Consider the following 17,541-nt stretch of genomic DNA (forward strand, 5'->3'; position numbering starts at 1 on the left):
GAGTAGCTGGGATTACAGGTATGAGCTGACACCCCTACTCTGTGTCTTAGGTATGCATGTTTTCTGTCTTTTTACTCATTAAGCAGCAAGGTTCTTGGAACTCTTTTGGGGGGCAAAACAAACAAATAAATGGGCAGACAAAAAGCAACATGGGGCTGGAGAGGTTGCACAGTGGTGAAGGCACTTGTCTGTGAAGCCTAAGGACCCAGGTTTGATTCCCCAGAACCTACTTAAGCCAGACGCACATGGTGGTACATGCATCTGGAGCCTGTTTGCAGTGGCTAGAGGTCCTGGAGCCCCCATTCTCTTCCTCTCTCTATCTCCCTCTTTCTCTCTCTCTCTAATAAGTAAATAAAAATAAAATATCAAAAAAAAATATGGGCTGGAGAGATGGCTTAGCGGTTAAGCACTTGCCTGTGAAGCCTAAGGACCCCGGTTCGAGGCTCGGTTCCCCAGGTCCCATGTTAGCCAGATGCACAAGGGGGCGCATGCATCTGGAGTTTGTTTGCAGAGGCTGGAAGCCCTGGCGCGCCCATTCTCTCTCTCTCCCTCTGTCTTTCTCTCTGTGTCTGTCGCTTTCAAATAAATAAATAAATAATTTAAAAAAAAAAACATGAAGTTTACAAGTTCCACGATTTCTTCTTTAGGCCCATGGCAGCTAGTGCCAGAACTCACTGGTGGCACTGTAAACTTTCTCATGGGAAGTACTGGACACTGGGATTGATGTGTGTAATCCTATGTGAGAACAGTCTTCCTCCATTATGTCAAACTCTGTGAACTGATTAAAATATGCAATGTGTGTACTATCATAACCTGACAGGATTATGTAAAAAATTATCAAATGAAGTAAAAAGTAAAATTAAATAATATATTAACAGAAAGAATCAGATTTTTTTTCTTACAATCATTCATTTATCACAAAATGAACAATTTCAATTATTAGACATACAATTGCTTTTCTCCATACTTAAATCAGAAGGGAATAAACAGAATTTTATCCAAACTTTACAAGTATCATTTACATTTAGCCTAGAGTAAGCATGAGTTCAACCTGAAGTTAGACTTCATTGATGGTACAGTTAAGCATATGAAAATACAGCAAAGAATGACCTGCCTCATACAACACGAAACACTGAAGTGACATCCTGTGGTGAACAGCGACACAAATGGACCTACAATTTGCTCTGTTCCATGTGATCTTTGCTTTCTGTTCCTTTAACTTTCCTGGGTTCTCAAGGTCGACCCCACCCTCCTCAGCCCTATCTCACAGGATCCCCAGAGCCTAAAAATGTCCACGTTAAAAATGACAAAAGGAATCTGCAAATGACAATTGAAAAAGGTACACCCAATTGCAGAAAAAGTTTAACACCACTTTAGCAGCTGCTCTGGGTGACAGTTAAAAATGACACACCCGGTCCTTCTGTTTGCCACGGATGTGGAGACATGTGGCAGCATGTTTATTACGTTTATAAATGTCAGTAAGTGTAATAAAATATAAAATGCAGAGTCTCTCTTTTGCAAATATTAAGTCTCTGAATGTATCATTCATCCTTTGGTTTCAAACCCATACAATGCACTCATATTACACTGTACACTTAGCAGTGAGATCACTGCCCATCTGCTGGGGAAGGAGGCGTGTTGTGGGATATATATATATATATATATATATATATATATATATATATATATATACACACACACACACACATATATATATGCATATATGTGTGTGTGTATTGTACAGTGTGTAAACAGACATTCTGAATAAGAATCAACACAGGTCAAAATCCTGTTCCTTTCTCAACAGTCCACACTGAGGATGTGCGTCGTTGACAATGGAGCCTCTTTTTAGGTATATAAGTGCTTGAAAATGAGGAATTTGTACATTCATTTGCTAACGGTCTGTTCTCAGATTGGCTGGCTGTTACAAACACAGAACACAAAACTGTTTGAGTCCCTGCCTCTCATTTAATACTAGTTAATATATAAGCAGTTCATCTTCATCTTTAATTGTCCTTGAAAATAGATTAAGTGAAGCAATGAATTTCAAAATTTGTGCAGGGGAAACTAGTTAACAATTTGTTTCCAATAAGGCTAGTAGCAAAATGCCCACGACAAAGTCAGTCCAAGCTAGTAGTAAGCCCAATTTAGCAGGCTGAGTCCAGGCTGAAGTAAAGTAATTCTAGGTCCTATATTACTGTGCAAATCTATAATTTCCTGTGTAAAAGAGAGTGCTGGCAGCATCAAAGCCCTGCAATTAGAGAGTGAATACAGATTAGATATTGAAATGCAGAGAAACTTTATGAAGAAATTTGAATGTCTTAATGATGGCGCCATAGTGATGGTGTCAAAATTCCCTTAATGAATCAGAAACCAAGACAATGGGCTAGTCAATAATGTTCTGAGTCAAAAGCCCAAATTTGAAGCAAGTGGTAAACACAGAAAAACAAAGATGCATTTTCTACCATGATTCTATGCATGAATTTCAAGTTTTACGTTAACATTCTAAACCAGCAGTAGCCCCGCTGCAAGGAAAGATTAGTCATGACTGCCCATCCCTTTTCAAAGCTTCCAGTCTCTGAAGTAGCGCATCTCCAAATGCATCTTGGTACGCAGGGCTGAGATTGTCCAACAAGGAGTAGATGGTTTCGTGATAGGGAGTCTGCCAGTGATCATGCACCTGGTGGAAAGCGTAACCTACCCCCTAAACCCTGCTTCTGTGAGCTCCAGGCAGTATCTGCTCCTTTCCTCGGTTTCCACGTTGACATAGGCTATGTCGTCTGCACAGCGCAGGCTTTTCAAGACAAACATGTTAACAGCAAAAAGAACATCATTCACAACTGCTTCGGCTTCTAGCCTCATGTCCTTCATATCTGTTCCCTCAAACCCACTGAGCTCTGAGCTGTCTTCTAATCCTGACATACTGCTTAGCTCCATGGGATTATAGTCTGTTTCCATTCTGCACGTGCCCATCCTAATCCTCTTCCTCCTTCCTCCTCCCCGGGTGACAGGAGCCGACCAGCGGCGCTGCCCACCTCCGCCCGCCAAGAAGCAGACTTTTTTAAAGACAAGTCTAACACCATTTCCTTTGAAAAGAGTCTATATTCTATACTCTAAAATGGAATATATTTTGGTAAATGGTGTATTATATACCTCCCCTACATTGAAATTCTTTCCTGGCCAATGTTTTTTATATGTGAAATTATGATTTGAATTAATCCACTTCTGAGAATTGAGACAATGCACAGTGGAAGTAGCTGGAAGGACTGTGGTGGACTCTAGGATATGTCGACTTGGATTTGCAATTTACTTCAAGTAGTTTCAAAACCCAGCTCCACAGCAGGAAACCAATCCCCTATGAAAATCTTCTGGACATAAATGGAACTGATTTTAATTGGAAAAGCCTTGAATTTGGGAGTCAGTCTTCCAGAAAAATGCCAAATTAAATGGAAAATTGCTCTAGTTTATCTTGGAGATAGTTTCACACTTTAGGAAATTGCCTCGAAAGGCAGTTTCATTCTAAAGTGATAAGGCATCCAGAGTGTCTCTAATAGCATGCAAGGACTCTTGTAACCTTGACTTACAAAAGTAAAATATGTGTCACATGCTTTAAGTACAGAAAAAATGATGTATGCCTAAAGAGTATCTTGAATAAACTCAAGTGCATTTTTCTAAAATAGAGAAGTATTGAACTGTGAGTTCTTCCATCATAAAATTGTTATAAATAACACCATAGTTATTTTCTTTCATATTAAAACACCCTTTGAAGTCCAAGGCATGTAGACACACATAGTGGGGGAGAAAGATATAGCATTTGTTTTCATTTTCTTAAGTACATAGAAGTTGGACGTGAACCTCTCATTATAAATACAGTGTTTTCTTAAGAAAGGTATCCATGATTAGTCTACATAAAGGAATAAACTGGCTCTCCTCTGAAAATCACTTTAGCCTTAAAGCAGAACATTCTTCTCCTTTCAATTCTATTTCCATTACATTCCAACAGCATCATGGCATATATAATCTCATATTCAGAGTAAATCTTTATATTCTACTATGTGGCTTGATAACATATAATTAGAGCTAGGTAGCTTGATTTTAGGTGATTAGAGAGTAAAAAATCTGCAAAGAGTTAAAAATACAACATAACTGAGTAAAAATCAGGCTTAATTTATCACCATGAACACTGATCCTAGATCGACTGTAATAATTATACCCATCAGAGTATCACTCTTGCCCCATGCATATCCTCCAGTTCCCATGTCCCAAACCCCTTTTAATTTATATTGCCTTTACACTGTCCTCTAATTTAGAATAAAATTACTTTTTCATATAATTTTCCTTTATATATTCATGAACACAAAATAGACAAGAAAGCTTCCTTGGATATTATAAGAAAATAATGAAAAACAAAGACAAAAGTTCTTCAGTATAGAGAAAATTATTAAGTTTGTTCCTAATACCTATAGAAATATTATCTATATTAAATCAGACTATGTATAAAATAAATTAGATAAAGGTTTAGTCAAACTACATTTCAAATTGTAACAGAAGTTTATGAAATTACATAGCAAAAATTCGAAAGAAGAAAACACAATGTTTTGAATATGTCACAAGGCTGCTAGAAACCACTCATGATAAACATGAAATAATTGATTCGCCTTCTCATTTGATTTCCAGATCCCACAAGGATGGCCATAATTGACAGAACCAAATATTAAGCATGAAAAAATGAATTTTGAGAAATGCGAGTTCTGGCTTCTCATCATGCAGCAGAAAATATTTAATGCTAGGATCATGTTGTGCCAAAGTAGAACCAAAAGAAAACATACAATAGGCATGTTTCAGGACAAGAAATAACCTCAACAAATAGCAGAGGAGGCAAATAGCAGCACTGTATACTTTAAAAAACAAATTAGACAAAAGGGATAAATTCCACCAAAATGGAACTCACTATAAGAAGATATGGAGGGGGCTGGAGAGATGGCTTAGCAGTTAAGCGCTTGCCTGTGAAGCCTAAGGACCCCGGTTAGAGGCTCGATTCCCCAGGTCCCACGTTAGCCAGATGCACGTGAGGGCGTACGCATCTGGAGTTCATTTGCAGTGGCTGGAGGCCCTGGCACGCCCATTCTCTCTCTCTTCTCTCCCTATCTGCCTCTTTCTCTGTCTGTCACTATCAAATAAATAAAAATAAAACAAAAAAAAATTTTTAAATAAATAAATTAAATTAAATAAAAAAAAGAAGATATGGAGGGCCAGAAATGTTTTCACAGGTAAGAATCCAAAGAAATGTTAAAAATTATGGAGTCCATGTTGACTGTTACATTATACAAAACTCTCCAAGGCAAAGTTAGTAAAATGAATAAGTAAGGCTGAACAATTTGTGGTTTCAATATTTACTATACATGTCATTGTAGCTAAGAAACAAGATTTGGCATGATAAAATTAATTCATTTATTATAATAGAATTAGTTTTGAAACAGAATAAACTTAAAGATATAAATATTCATGCCTGAAACAAAAATGAGGCTTAATAGATTTTAACTCACATCAAGTAACATTAAATATTATGTATGCTATATGTATGGAATGAATCTTGAGGTTATAAATATACACTGTTCTATATATCATTAGTATTGTGAATTTACTTATGTTCCTCTCAAATATATATATTATGGCTCCTACAGTTGCTTTATTTGAAAACAGGTCCCAAGGAATGTAGTGACAAATATGTCATGATAATAAGAACATACTCTAATACTACTGATGTCCACATAAGAGAAAGAGGCAACAAGAATCTCTGTCTACACACATAGAGTACCCAGGAAGACATGGCCAGAAAGTTGTCTTTAAAAGCATCATGACAAACCAACCTTGATGTTAGTTACTCTCTGTAGACATGAAAAACAATAACATGTTATTAGCAAAGATTGGCACTACTGGAATCTGAGAGTCATTTTTTAGAGCATTAAACAGTAGGTGAATCCTTATTTGGCTACTAAGGTTAAACCTTTAGAAAGCACTATCAAAGTAAGAAATGGCTCTGGTTTGTGACAGTCACACTGTTGTGTTTTCAGACTCACCAAAGATGAGGTTTCCAGTAGGTTTGGGGGGAAATACTCAGAAAATCAAGAAAGTAATTCTAGGTGATAGGTTGAATAAGGTTCTCCATGATGAGAACTTGTTAGAGCATTTCTTCTACTTTCTAGCCTTATTTTTACTATATTCCATGACTTTAAACAAATATTAAGAATTAGGATTTATGCTCTGATTTTGTTATGAATATCTTACCTGGGTTGAGTTAGTTATATCCAGAATTGTGTATATTGTATATATTGTCTATGTTTTATCATGACTATATAATTGTGTATATTGTATATATTGTCTATGTTTTATCATGACTATATAATGATTGTCTGAAAAACTGATGCCCTAATATGCTCAACTGACACAAGATATGGGTTCTATCCTACTCCAAGGGTCTTAGTTCTTTTGATATAAATTCCATAAGTCTTTACTGATATTTATGTCTCAGTTCCTCAAAACGTTCAACTACATTTGTAATGTACAGCCTACATTCAATGAAAGACACTTTCTTAGATGTCTCATACTGAGTCCTAATCTACAGGTCTTCTTCAAGCCCTCCTCTTTATTCTTACTATATACACCACGTTCTTAACTTCTAAAGTTAGTAGTCAGGGCCATCTATTTTCTCACTTGCTTTCTTTTCTCCATTCTCTTTGGTACTCCTGAGAAGTTTAGCAACTTTCAGACTCATTAAATCCTTAGAGTAATAACTTCTTTAATTTGCCATTGGTGCTCTGTCTCTTGGTTAAACTGCTTCCCAAATGGTGTTTTAATTTACAAAAGAAATACTAAGTGATTATGTTTGTTCAATGTATTTTATAAATGGTGGGGACAATAAAGACCTATAGTGATCCTCTTCTGCTTGGTTGGTTGGATTTTGAAACAGGGTACACTGCTGTAGCATAAGGTGTCCTGAATCCAGACTGGCCTCCAACTGCCTCTTTCTCCCAAATGCTGGGATAATAGAAGTATGCCACCATACCTGAAAATCTACAGGTACATCTGCACATATTCTTGAGATTGTCTATTGTTTATTTTTTGGTTTTTTAGACCATGAAATTTAAGTTTTCACTCAGTGTAGATGAAAAGTGGATTTTAGGTTTTCAGGAACTATTTTTACTGGATCTGCTATCATGAATATTTTTCAAATGGTAGTTTGTATATTTAAGTCAAGGTTTTGGAAAGACAGTAAATGCTATATGCTTATGAAAATAACAGTATTGATATCTAAGCTTTAATTAACCTTGTTATGAGGAAAATTAGAGTTTAATTAACTATTAAAAAAACTTAAGGACCTAATAAATTTGAAATTAAACACAGCATGGGAAAAGATTTATAGTTCATATAAAAAATATTATAAGGCACCAATTTACATTGAATAGCATTTATTTCAGAAAAAAATAAATTTACATAATAGACATTACTATTATGAGAACTTACAAGAATATAGCAATACTTTAAAAGTCAAAATGGCTTTGCAGAATGTGCTTAGAGACTACAATATTTGCAAATTCTATTGGGAAAGATGGTCAGGTGATTAAAAAATTAGACAAGAAGAAGTAAATTCAAATAAAGTTAATAACAATATATTTTATATTTGATAAGTGTTAAGACCACGAAAAAGTGCATTCAAAAAATAAATGCATGAGTTAGTGTGTTTATTAAGTAGTGAGATATGGTTATTCTAAAATACATACATATGTATTTCAAAACCTTAAGGTTGAACATGATAAATACATATACTATTACCTGTCACTTTACACACCACTTAAAAGATCAAATTATGGGCTGGAAAGATGGTTTCATGGATAAGGCACTTTCCTGAGAAGTCTAAAGACATAGATTTGATTTCCTAGTACCCATGTAAGCCAAATGCTCAAGGTTGTGTACACATCTAGAGTTTGCAATGGCTAGAGACTCTGGCATACCCAATGTCTCCTTCTCTCTCTTCCTTTCTCTCTCTCAAATAAATAAATAAAATATGTTTAAAAAGATAAAAGTATAGTTGTTTAATTTACTCGTTGACATGTTCCTAAAACTCTGAGTATACTTGCTATTAATGTATAATTATATTTATTGTTAAACTGTTAGTCAAACATTATTGGCATTTACTTCTGAAGTAATTGAGTAGTTGTAAAAATATAAATTACCCTAAACGGACTTCAAATAGTTTAATTTGTAATATTCCCCAGATATATCAAAATATCTGTGCATTAGTTCAAGTTATTAGAAATCAATTATTTTTAAAGACCCAAACTAATATTTGTTAGAAAATGAGCTAGATTCTGAATAAATGGATCTTAGAGGCTATTCCTATTACCTAATTTACTAAGGTCCCCATCCCCATGCATTGTTAAGCTATTTTGTGTTGAGCAGATTCCTGAACCAACTTTGTTTACTCACTATAGAAAAGGCCAGTGGCTTCAGGACAAGTTTTTGGGGTATGGAGATTCACGTAGAAAGCTAGCAAACTACATAAGGTGGGCAGTTTAACAAAGACCATCTTGGTGAGTTCAGGTATATGAAATGGGCTTTATAGCAGGGGAAGGTGGAACAAGGGTAACTGGTGGGAAATTATAAGTTTGGGCAAAGCTCCAGGCTTGGAACTGGCATTTAGATACACTCTTCTGGATGGCTTAGCATTGGAGAAGACAGAGTTTAGGTAAATGTATGTGAAATAAACTTGCATTGCATTTCTGGAAAAGCTTTTTTTCCCCAATGATTAAAATATATACACAGAGAAATCAATCAGGTGCTCAGCAGAAAACCTTCTCCCTGTATCCCAGCCAACTGAAAACTGGAATGGGAGACAGAAGTCATCAGCCATGAACACAGTGGACGCTGGAAGCCTCACATTTGACCAGGCATGCCCAATGACTGAACGAGTGCAATAGTGGCATGTCTGCTCTTGGGGAAACCAAATGATCTCTAATTGGACTGAAGGCCCACTCTGTGGGAGGGAATACATGCCTGGTACTAGAAACCTAATCAAAAAGCCTATGGCAGGGGAGGCCATGAGCCTTAGGGGTATAAATCCTGCTCTTGTCTGGATAAATGTATATATTACTCTCACCAAATTGCCCTGAAAGCACTACACTTGATGTCCGTATTCATATATTAATGCTAATATCACTTCTGGTTAGAGAAGCTTCTCTTTTCAGATGGTGATAACCACTGGATGACATAAAAGCAACATAGTGCTGAGAAGAAGGGATGGAGGAGTGTCCAGCACTGAAACATCTTACACCCTCCAAGGCTCAGGGTGCATTGCAGAATTGGCTGAAAGAATATAAAAGCCAAAGAAAGGGTACCACTCCTTACAATGCAACTGTCCAGATAGAAATTGGCCTTGATATCCAAGACCTCACAGTGCCTAGCAATGCCTACATAAGACCCTCTTAATAGGAGAAAACAATGATTAAATCAAATTAAAAAATAGACTAGTAGACAGAGGGAAAGGGTTAAGACTGGAAACAATTATGAAGGGCAAAGTGAGGGAAGGAAGGGAAATACCATGGTTTGTTGTCTGTAAGTATAGAAGTTGTCAATAATATATGTAAATTAAAAATAAATTATATATATATGTATATATACATTCATATATATATATATATATATATATATATATATATATATATAGAGAGAGAGAGAGAGAGAGAGAGAGAGGGAATTGAACAGAAATCTGACCCCAAGGTTAAGGTAGCAAAGGAGATAGATACAGAATGAGACATAGATGTCATGTTTTTCCATGCTGTTCTGACCTCATGGATTTTTCACAAGTTTGAAAGAGGCCAAGGTAAAAATGAATTTCTCACAATGTAATTCAATGTGAATGTCAACTACATTATAGCTCTCACAATTTGGAATCATTGATACTATGTCATAAATTTGCTTTTCTTCCCCATCCCCAGAAAATTTTCCTTCTCATCACATCTTCTCATTCTCATCACTCTTCTTTATTTATGATGACAAAGACAGAAATCCAACCCAGTACAAGTAGAAACATGTAAAATATAATTTTAATTAAATGATAAATGTAGCCTTTTTACGTTAATACAGAATCAATTTTCTATGTATGATTGTCCTTTAATTTTTTTAATTTTAATTTTATTATTTTTTTAAAACATCATCTGATGTATCCCAAGCTGTCATTAAACTTTCTATGCAGCTAAGGATGATCTTGAATTTCTTAGCTTTCTGCTTCCATCTCCCCAAGCCACTGACATTGCACGCCTGCTTCATTGTACCTGGTATACACAGTACTGGAGATGTTACCTACAGTGCTTGGTACATACTAGTCAAGCACTCTAGGTGAGCTACAACTTCAGACCTCCTTAATTTCTTAACACATTTTATTTCAAGTATGAAAGGTAGATGCCAATACTATTTTGGAGTCTTTTCTATATAAAGTGTATGTTTTTAATTGATTTGATAGTATTTGTATAATCTGGAAGTTTAGAACACCTTATTCATAGCCAAATGACAAAAAGTATCCAGTTATTGAGAAAAGGTCCTGGCTCCTTGTTCCAGCACTATTTTATAATTGGACTCATGAGCCTTTTGTGGGGAGGAGCTGGACTTTATCAAAGAATCTGAATTAATGAAGAAATTAAATTTACATGAGACAATTCATGGAGCATTTACCTGCAGAAAAGAGCGATTTTAGTGTAACAGGAAATGAGAGACTATGGAATACCACATCATTTGGAAGAATGAGAGAGAGTTGAGGATCAAGTTCAAAAATAAATTGCCATAAGAACTAGTTTAGAAAAAATTTAGTGAGTGAACTAATTCCTGAGCTGCTGGGTCTCCAAATGTTTCCCCATGGCTATTGGACTTTTCAGAGCTGTAAAATTTACATGTGGTTTGAATTTGAATGCCAAAACATGCTGAGTTTTCTCTGTTTCAGACCATGAAAGCACAATTTTAACTGAAGTCACTCTCAAGCCAAATTTTGTAATTTTATCTTTGACATGTGCTTTCTTACCAAGGTATTTACATATACTCTTAAATTCCATTGTCTGATACCTTTACTGATATTCTGTGGGTTAGTAATGCTTATCCTCTAAGTTTTGCTGTCTCTTGATTGGCAGAGAATCATTCCCAGATCCACTGTGCCCCAGTTCAGTCATTACTGCTCACTTTCCCATTTCTCCCACAAGTCAGCCTCTTCTTTTGAGACAGTTGTTCAGTCTCTTAGAACTGTGTGAAACACTTTGAAATGTAGCAGATGAGCCTTCACTTCACATATTATGTGAAATGTCTAATAATTAATAGAGAACTTTTCCTTATTTAAATGTGTGTCTGTTTGTGTGTTCATGTGTGAGTGCATACACAGGCATGCCAAGGTCTTTACCTGCCTACCTCATTTGAGGCAGAGTTTCTCACTCTGGATTCCAACTTTGCAGTTCTTTGATGTGCTCCCCATGAAATTGCAGGAAATTCTCCTGTCTACATTTCCCATCCTGCTGCAAATCCTTGAAATATTTTCTACTTAATGCTTTGTATGCTTCATCTTAAGTAAAATGATGAGGGTTTTAAAGATAAAGAGTAGTTAAGTGCCTCCCTTAAGCCTCCTGAAAACCACTGGTAGTGATGAAAGGACACTACCCCCCCCAACTTGCCATCTCAGCAAAGTGACACCCATATTCAGGCACTAATGAGTGGCTTGTAGTTTCTGCTTTCCTCTCTCCTAGGAGCGGTGGGAGTGTGAAGCATGGTGTTGGTGATACTACACTAGGGGCAGAGTTTATTTAGCTCATCGGTTTCTTTAAGCTATATTTTCTTCTGTAAGGCAATTAAAACTGAATAACAAATAAGATCAAATGTAAAGATGGTTGTAATTTTTTAAGACAGGAATAACATATAGCTGCATAATTTTTAAATGTAACTTTTATTTGGTGGCAATTTAATCTATAAGATTTTATAGTTGAAATTTTTTGCAGTATATGGAAAGATTAGTTTTGGTCATCTTTTCCAAGTTAGTTACTGGAAGTTATTAGGTAATTTCAAAGAAAATAAAATCTATTGAATGGCCAGACTCTTGCTGTATTACTTTGCATACAATATTAAAAGGTTTTTGAAAGCCAGGCATGGTGGCGCACATCTTTAATACCAGCACTTGGGAGGCAGAGGTAGGAGGATCGCCGTGAGTTTGAGGCCACCCTGAGACTACATAGTGAATTCCAGGTCAGCTTGAGCCAGAGTGAGACCCTACCTTGAAAAACCAAAAAAAAAAAAAAAAAAAAAAAAAAAAAAAGTTTTTTGAGACTCTTTTTTCTCAAACAAGTGATAAAATTATTATTCTTGTTGGATCCTTCCCCCCTATTCTTTCCAATGCAAAATAACTTATTCCAACTCTTATGATCTTACCCCCCATGCACACACTGGGGTTTTGAGTTACGATCCAGGTCAGGCACTATATCCAGTCCTTTATGTCTTCCTGAAGCTAAATTCTGATGAAATCTATTGACAAAATGATTTTTTTCACATTCTCTCACACCTATCTGTCTCTATTTGCCATGATAGTACACGTTATCATAACAGCACCATGAAGTGTAGTTTTCACTCTTTCAAAGGCTGTGTAGAACCTGGCATTAAATGCTTACCATCTACTGTAAGCTATGTGCATCTGAATCTGTGTCAAATGACCTGGCACTGAGCTCTTTAGAGAAGCATTTGTTTAGATAGCTTGATAAACATCCTCCATAATTAATGCTGGGCAAACTGAAAAGTTTTCACTTCAAGAATAAGACCTATAAACAATATGCTGGGCTGGATAGATGGCTTAGTGGTTAAAGAACTTGCCTAGTGAAGCTGGGTGTGGTGGCACACGTCTTTAATCCTAGCACTTGGGAGGCAGAGGTAGGAGGAATGCCATGAATTCGAGGCCACCCTGAGACTCCATAGTGAATTCCAGGTCAGCCTGGGCTAGAGTGAGACCCTACCTCAAGAAAAAAAAAAAATAAAGAAAGAAAGAACTTGCCTATGCAGCCTAATGACACATGTTCGATTCTCCAGATCCCACATAAGCCAAATGCACAAAGGTAAGGCAAGCATAAGGTCTCATACCCACCAGGTGGTGCAAGTGTCTGGAGTTTGATTGCAGTGGCTAAGGTCCTGGTGTGCTGTCTCTAAAATAATATGCTAATTACATACTGAAAAATTTTATTTCCTCCATTGTGCACCAATCTTCCAACTTTTGAAAAAGAATCAAAACTTGAAAAATACTCCACCATGTTACACTGGCAGAAAGCAATTTTATTTTATTTGGTACCTTTTCTTTCATATTGAGATGCTGTTTACTATGTTGCCTGAATTGTCCTTGAACTCACTATTTAGCCCATCCTGACCTCAAACTCTCACCTGCCCACTCTGCCTCAGAAAGCTGGGAATATGGGCATGCATAAACAAACCCATCTATTTTGATGCTTTATTCTTTGATGATAAATATATTTGGTAGTTTTATTTTAAGGTTCTCAGTTTGGGTAAAAGCTTCAATAGATGATGAAAAGAATTCACAATTGAAAGATCAATATATATGTAAAGCCCTTGGCAACATATTTCCTTAAACAAAGCATTGGGCCCAGCAATGATTTAGGACAGGTAGCTTCTGATATTTTGGTGTATGGAAGTTGAGGCATGCACAGATATAATTTCCTCAATGTTTTTTACCTGTATGAAAACGTCACTGAAGCAGACAAACACTAGCAGTGTGTATATACCACTTCTCTGTACACACTTCAGAGATGTATTCTGAGGAAGGCAACAGTCTCAGTGCCACTTACAGAGGAACCACCAGTAATACCATAGACACTACAGGAGATATTAAGCAGGACTTGATCTGTTGAAAAGTAATACCATATACACAGAAACAAATAACAGTAACCTTCCCTCTGGGGAGCATTTATTGATACCCTCTTGTTAGGTCTTCCACCCTCAGAACCCATTTGATTGCGGGGAAAACAACAGGGCCTAATTCGTTTGTGTCTGGGGCAGAGGAATGGCAATTTATGAAACTGTTCTGTAGACTCCAAAAGCATTTGTTTCTATCTCTCCAGTCGCTGCTGTAATTTAGGACACCCATTACATATAACACATTGCATTGTACAGTTGTAAAGTTACTCAGTGAGGATGTAAATATTGAAGACAACATGAGACACCCTGGAGAACTGAGTTGGTCATGGAGGTGAGGGTCAGAAATGGATCTAGACTAGTGAAAGCGGATTAGAAAAGAACTAGTGATTTTCAGGATGAATGGTGTGTCTTTTGAATGAAAATCTAATCTTCTAAAGATCCCAGGGATAATGTGTCACTGATTTCAAATGCAAACAAAAGATTAGCAGGGCAAAATGACACTGAAATATTCATGGCTGAATTTCTAGCTGGCCCTCATCACAAACTTTTATGAAAATTAATTTGTTACAGTGTCTTATTTATTAAAATCACCTTATGAATGATCAGACCTGCAAAATCTCTCTACAATAATTAGTTTTCTGGGATTTCTAGAAGTTATATTTAGATCTGTTTGACTTATGGCAGAGTTTTGCTAAGATTATGTATGTACATGATATTTGGATTAAATAATGCTGACTATGATACATATTTTTAGAACCAGTTTGCACATGCCTATAATCCCACCCACCCTAGCAGATGAGTTCCATTGACCCACACTCACAGAGTCACTTAATTGAATTATCTTACTGTTTTTATTTTCAGTCATACTTGCTTATTATTCTCATACAGTCAGAAACATGTTAAGCCCAGTTCACAAGAAAGATTTGTGTCCTATGGTAGGTAGGTATTTTTAGAGTCTCAGAAAAAATATCAAATGGGTGCAAATGTAGAGCACACTTTTAGACTGGGATTCATTACCTTGGACATATTTATCTGCTTTTAATTTGGTGGCATGCTGTCTTGAACATTCTATGTTAATCCATAAAAAAATCACTTCATGTAAGACTTTTCTTTGTTCTTTGTTGGTATTGCTTTTGGCACCAATGGTCCTTATAGTCCTAAAAAATCCTAAAATAAGCTGGACAGTTTCTGCAAAACACCTGCTACATTTTAGTTGGAATTGTATTGAATCAATAAACTACCTCAGGGTAAGTTGATATCACTGACTACTGCCCTCACAACGCATAAACTACAGCCCCATGGGGAACACCTGCAACCCCACCGAGGAGCATCCCCAACTGAATGGGGCCAGGGACAAGGGAAAAGAAGGTACCAACACATGTTGTATCCATATGAAACATCTTGGTAATATTAATCATAATAAACATTTTAAAATTTTCCACATAAGTAGGATATAGTTGTCTATTTAATTCTCAAGAGTAAATTGTACATTTGCATAAAATGTAACTGCTATTTATATATTTTACTTAAAATGTATACATTTTTGAAATGTGGAAATGTCCTTCACAAATATTGGTCCAAGTTAGATTTTACCAAGAAAGCTTAAAAGATCCAATCCCCAACACTCCTAAACAAACCTTAAGTCTTGTCACTCTATTCTGTATTTCTGCATTAAATTTATCTGAATAATTATATTTCTGTTACTTACTGTGTATGTCCTGAATATAAATGTTTAAAGAAGGCAAAATAACATTTCAAAGAATTCACCTGTAACTTATTCATGCTGAGTAATAAATGAATACATAATTATAACAAGAAAGAATAAAATATTTCATTGACATCCAAAAATTTAAGTGTCCATTCTGCTTATAAGGAACACATAACTGAATAATGACCTCACATTCTACAAATAGCTATATAACAAATAACTGAGTCTTTTCTTACATGCCATGTGCATGAAATAAAATGAAACATGAAGGGGGAGGCTAGGCAGCACCCGTGTGGTGCACAGTTTAGCTCACGAAGGCAGAATGAGGGAGTATAAGTGATTACTCATTTCCTGGAACTGCTCAGTTATCACCACATGCCCACCTGGTACCAGTTCTTCCCATCAGGAGGTTCTTCAATTGTCAGTCCACACAGTTCTTAATAAATTCTCTTTCAAAACCATTATTGCTTAATTCTTCGTTGTTTCTCTCCCTTTAATATCAATAATAGCCACACTAAAATTATTTTTCTCAACTTTTAAAATGCTCCCTTATTTCCAATGCTCTAGACTTTCTTTTATTTCTGCTTTGCTGCTATTTGTAATAATTCCCTTGAAACCAAATTCTGCTCTTGGTATTCTCTTCTTACTTAGGATGTAACAAGAGAAGAAGAAATATTTAAAAGTCATTCTATTAACTTGCTTCTCTTTTGCTTTTCCATGTCCATTCTTTATCCCAGAAGAAATATTGCTTTAAAATTATAATAATAAGAAATACTGCTCATCTAGCAATTCATCCCAAATATTTCCAGCATTAGGGATCTTTACAGTCTTTATTTGCTAGATTCAGAAATTGAAACATCTAAAAATGTTAAAATATCTTAGTGTTCCTTTGTCTCTGCCTTCAAATAGTGCCTTTGAGTGAATGAGAACAGATTGCCTCATTTACATAGCTCTCAGTGATGGAGGTAGGGCTGTTTGTATGGTGGTGATGGGGATGTAGCTGGGTTTTAGGGGGTAATGGATATGCAGTTGTGTGTCAGGGGGTTCCCGATGGGGATTAACCTGTGTCATGGGTGGTCAGTGATGGGGATTTGACAGTGTGTTGGGTGGGATTATTTGGAATCATCTTTAAAAAAATCCTGGAACAAAAAAAAAAAAAATGCCTGAGAATACAGAATGCAAGATAAATAAATCTCTTCATCTTTCAAGTGTTATGTGGCCACTATTAATAATGTGGGTAGTTCAGAGTCCACATGATAATAGATGTTAGAGACACCGTTCTGGAAGAAGGTTCGATTTGCAAATCACCTAGGTTTTCTCCTGTATGCAACACTCAGAAACATGTTCCACTTGACCTGGAAAGTAAACTTAAGGTGTTATGGTTATGTAAATGTATGCATTAGAGAAGTCTTAAAGAAGAATGATCAAATAAAAAGAATATACCATAATTCTGATAATATATTAGAATTTTCATTTCCTTTAAATTGAAAATTAGGAACTACTTTTCTTTCTTCACTATTCATATATTATAGGAATTTTTAAGAAATCTTTTTGCATAATTATAATTCAATAAATTTCTGGGGAGAAGCTATCCAAATAGGAGATAGGTCATGGGAAAGGGATTGTCTCTCATTTCTAGGGGTCAGATTTTATAATTTTAGGAATCTATTTATGCAAACCTTTCCCCAACAGCCAATATGCATGTGGAGTCTCTGTGGCTCATTCTGCAACTCATGTTTAATTGGAGAAACTATTTATACATATAGAAAGTCTTGGGCTGGAAATATTGTTTAGTGATTAAGACACTTGCCTGCAAAGCCAAAGGACCCAGGTTTAATTCCCCAGGGCCACGTAAGACCAATGCACAAGGTGGAGCATGCGTTTGTAGTTCA

General features: G+C 36.0%; 1 pseudogene; it reads right to left on the reverse strand.

Moving 5' to 3' along the window:
- Positions 1 to 2,542: 2,542 nt before the first annotated feature.
- On the reverse strand, positions 2,543 to 2,973 carry LOC101596715 (annotated as a pseudogene).
- Positions 2,974 to 17,541: the final 14,568 nt, after the last annotated feature.

This window comes from Jaculus jaculus, chromosome 18, assembly GCF_020740685.1.
Source record: "Jaculus jaculus isolate mJacJac1 chromosome 18, mJacJac1.mat.Y.cur, whole genome shotgun sequence".
Classification (NCBI taxonomy): Eukaryota; Metazoa; Chordata; class Mammalia; order Rodentia; family Dipodidae; genus Jaculus; species Jaculus jaculus.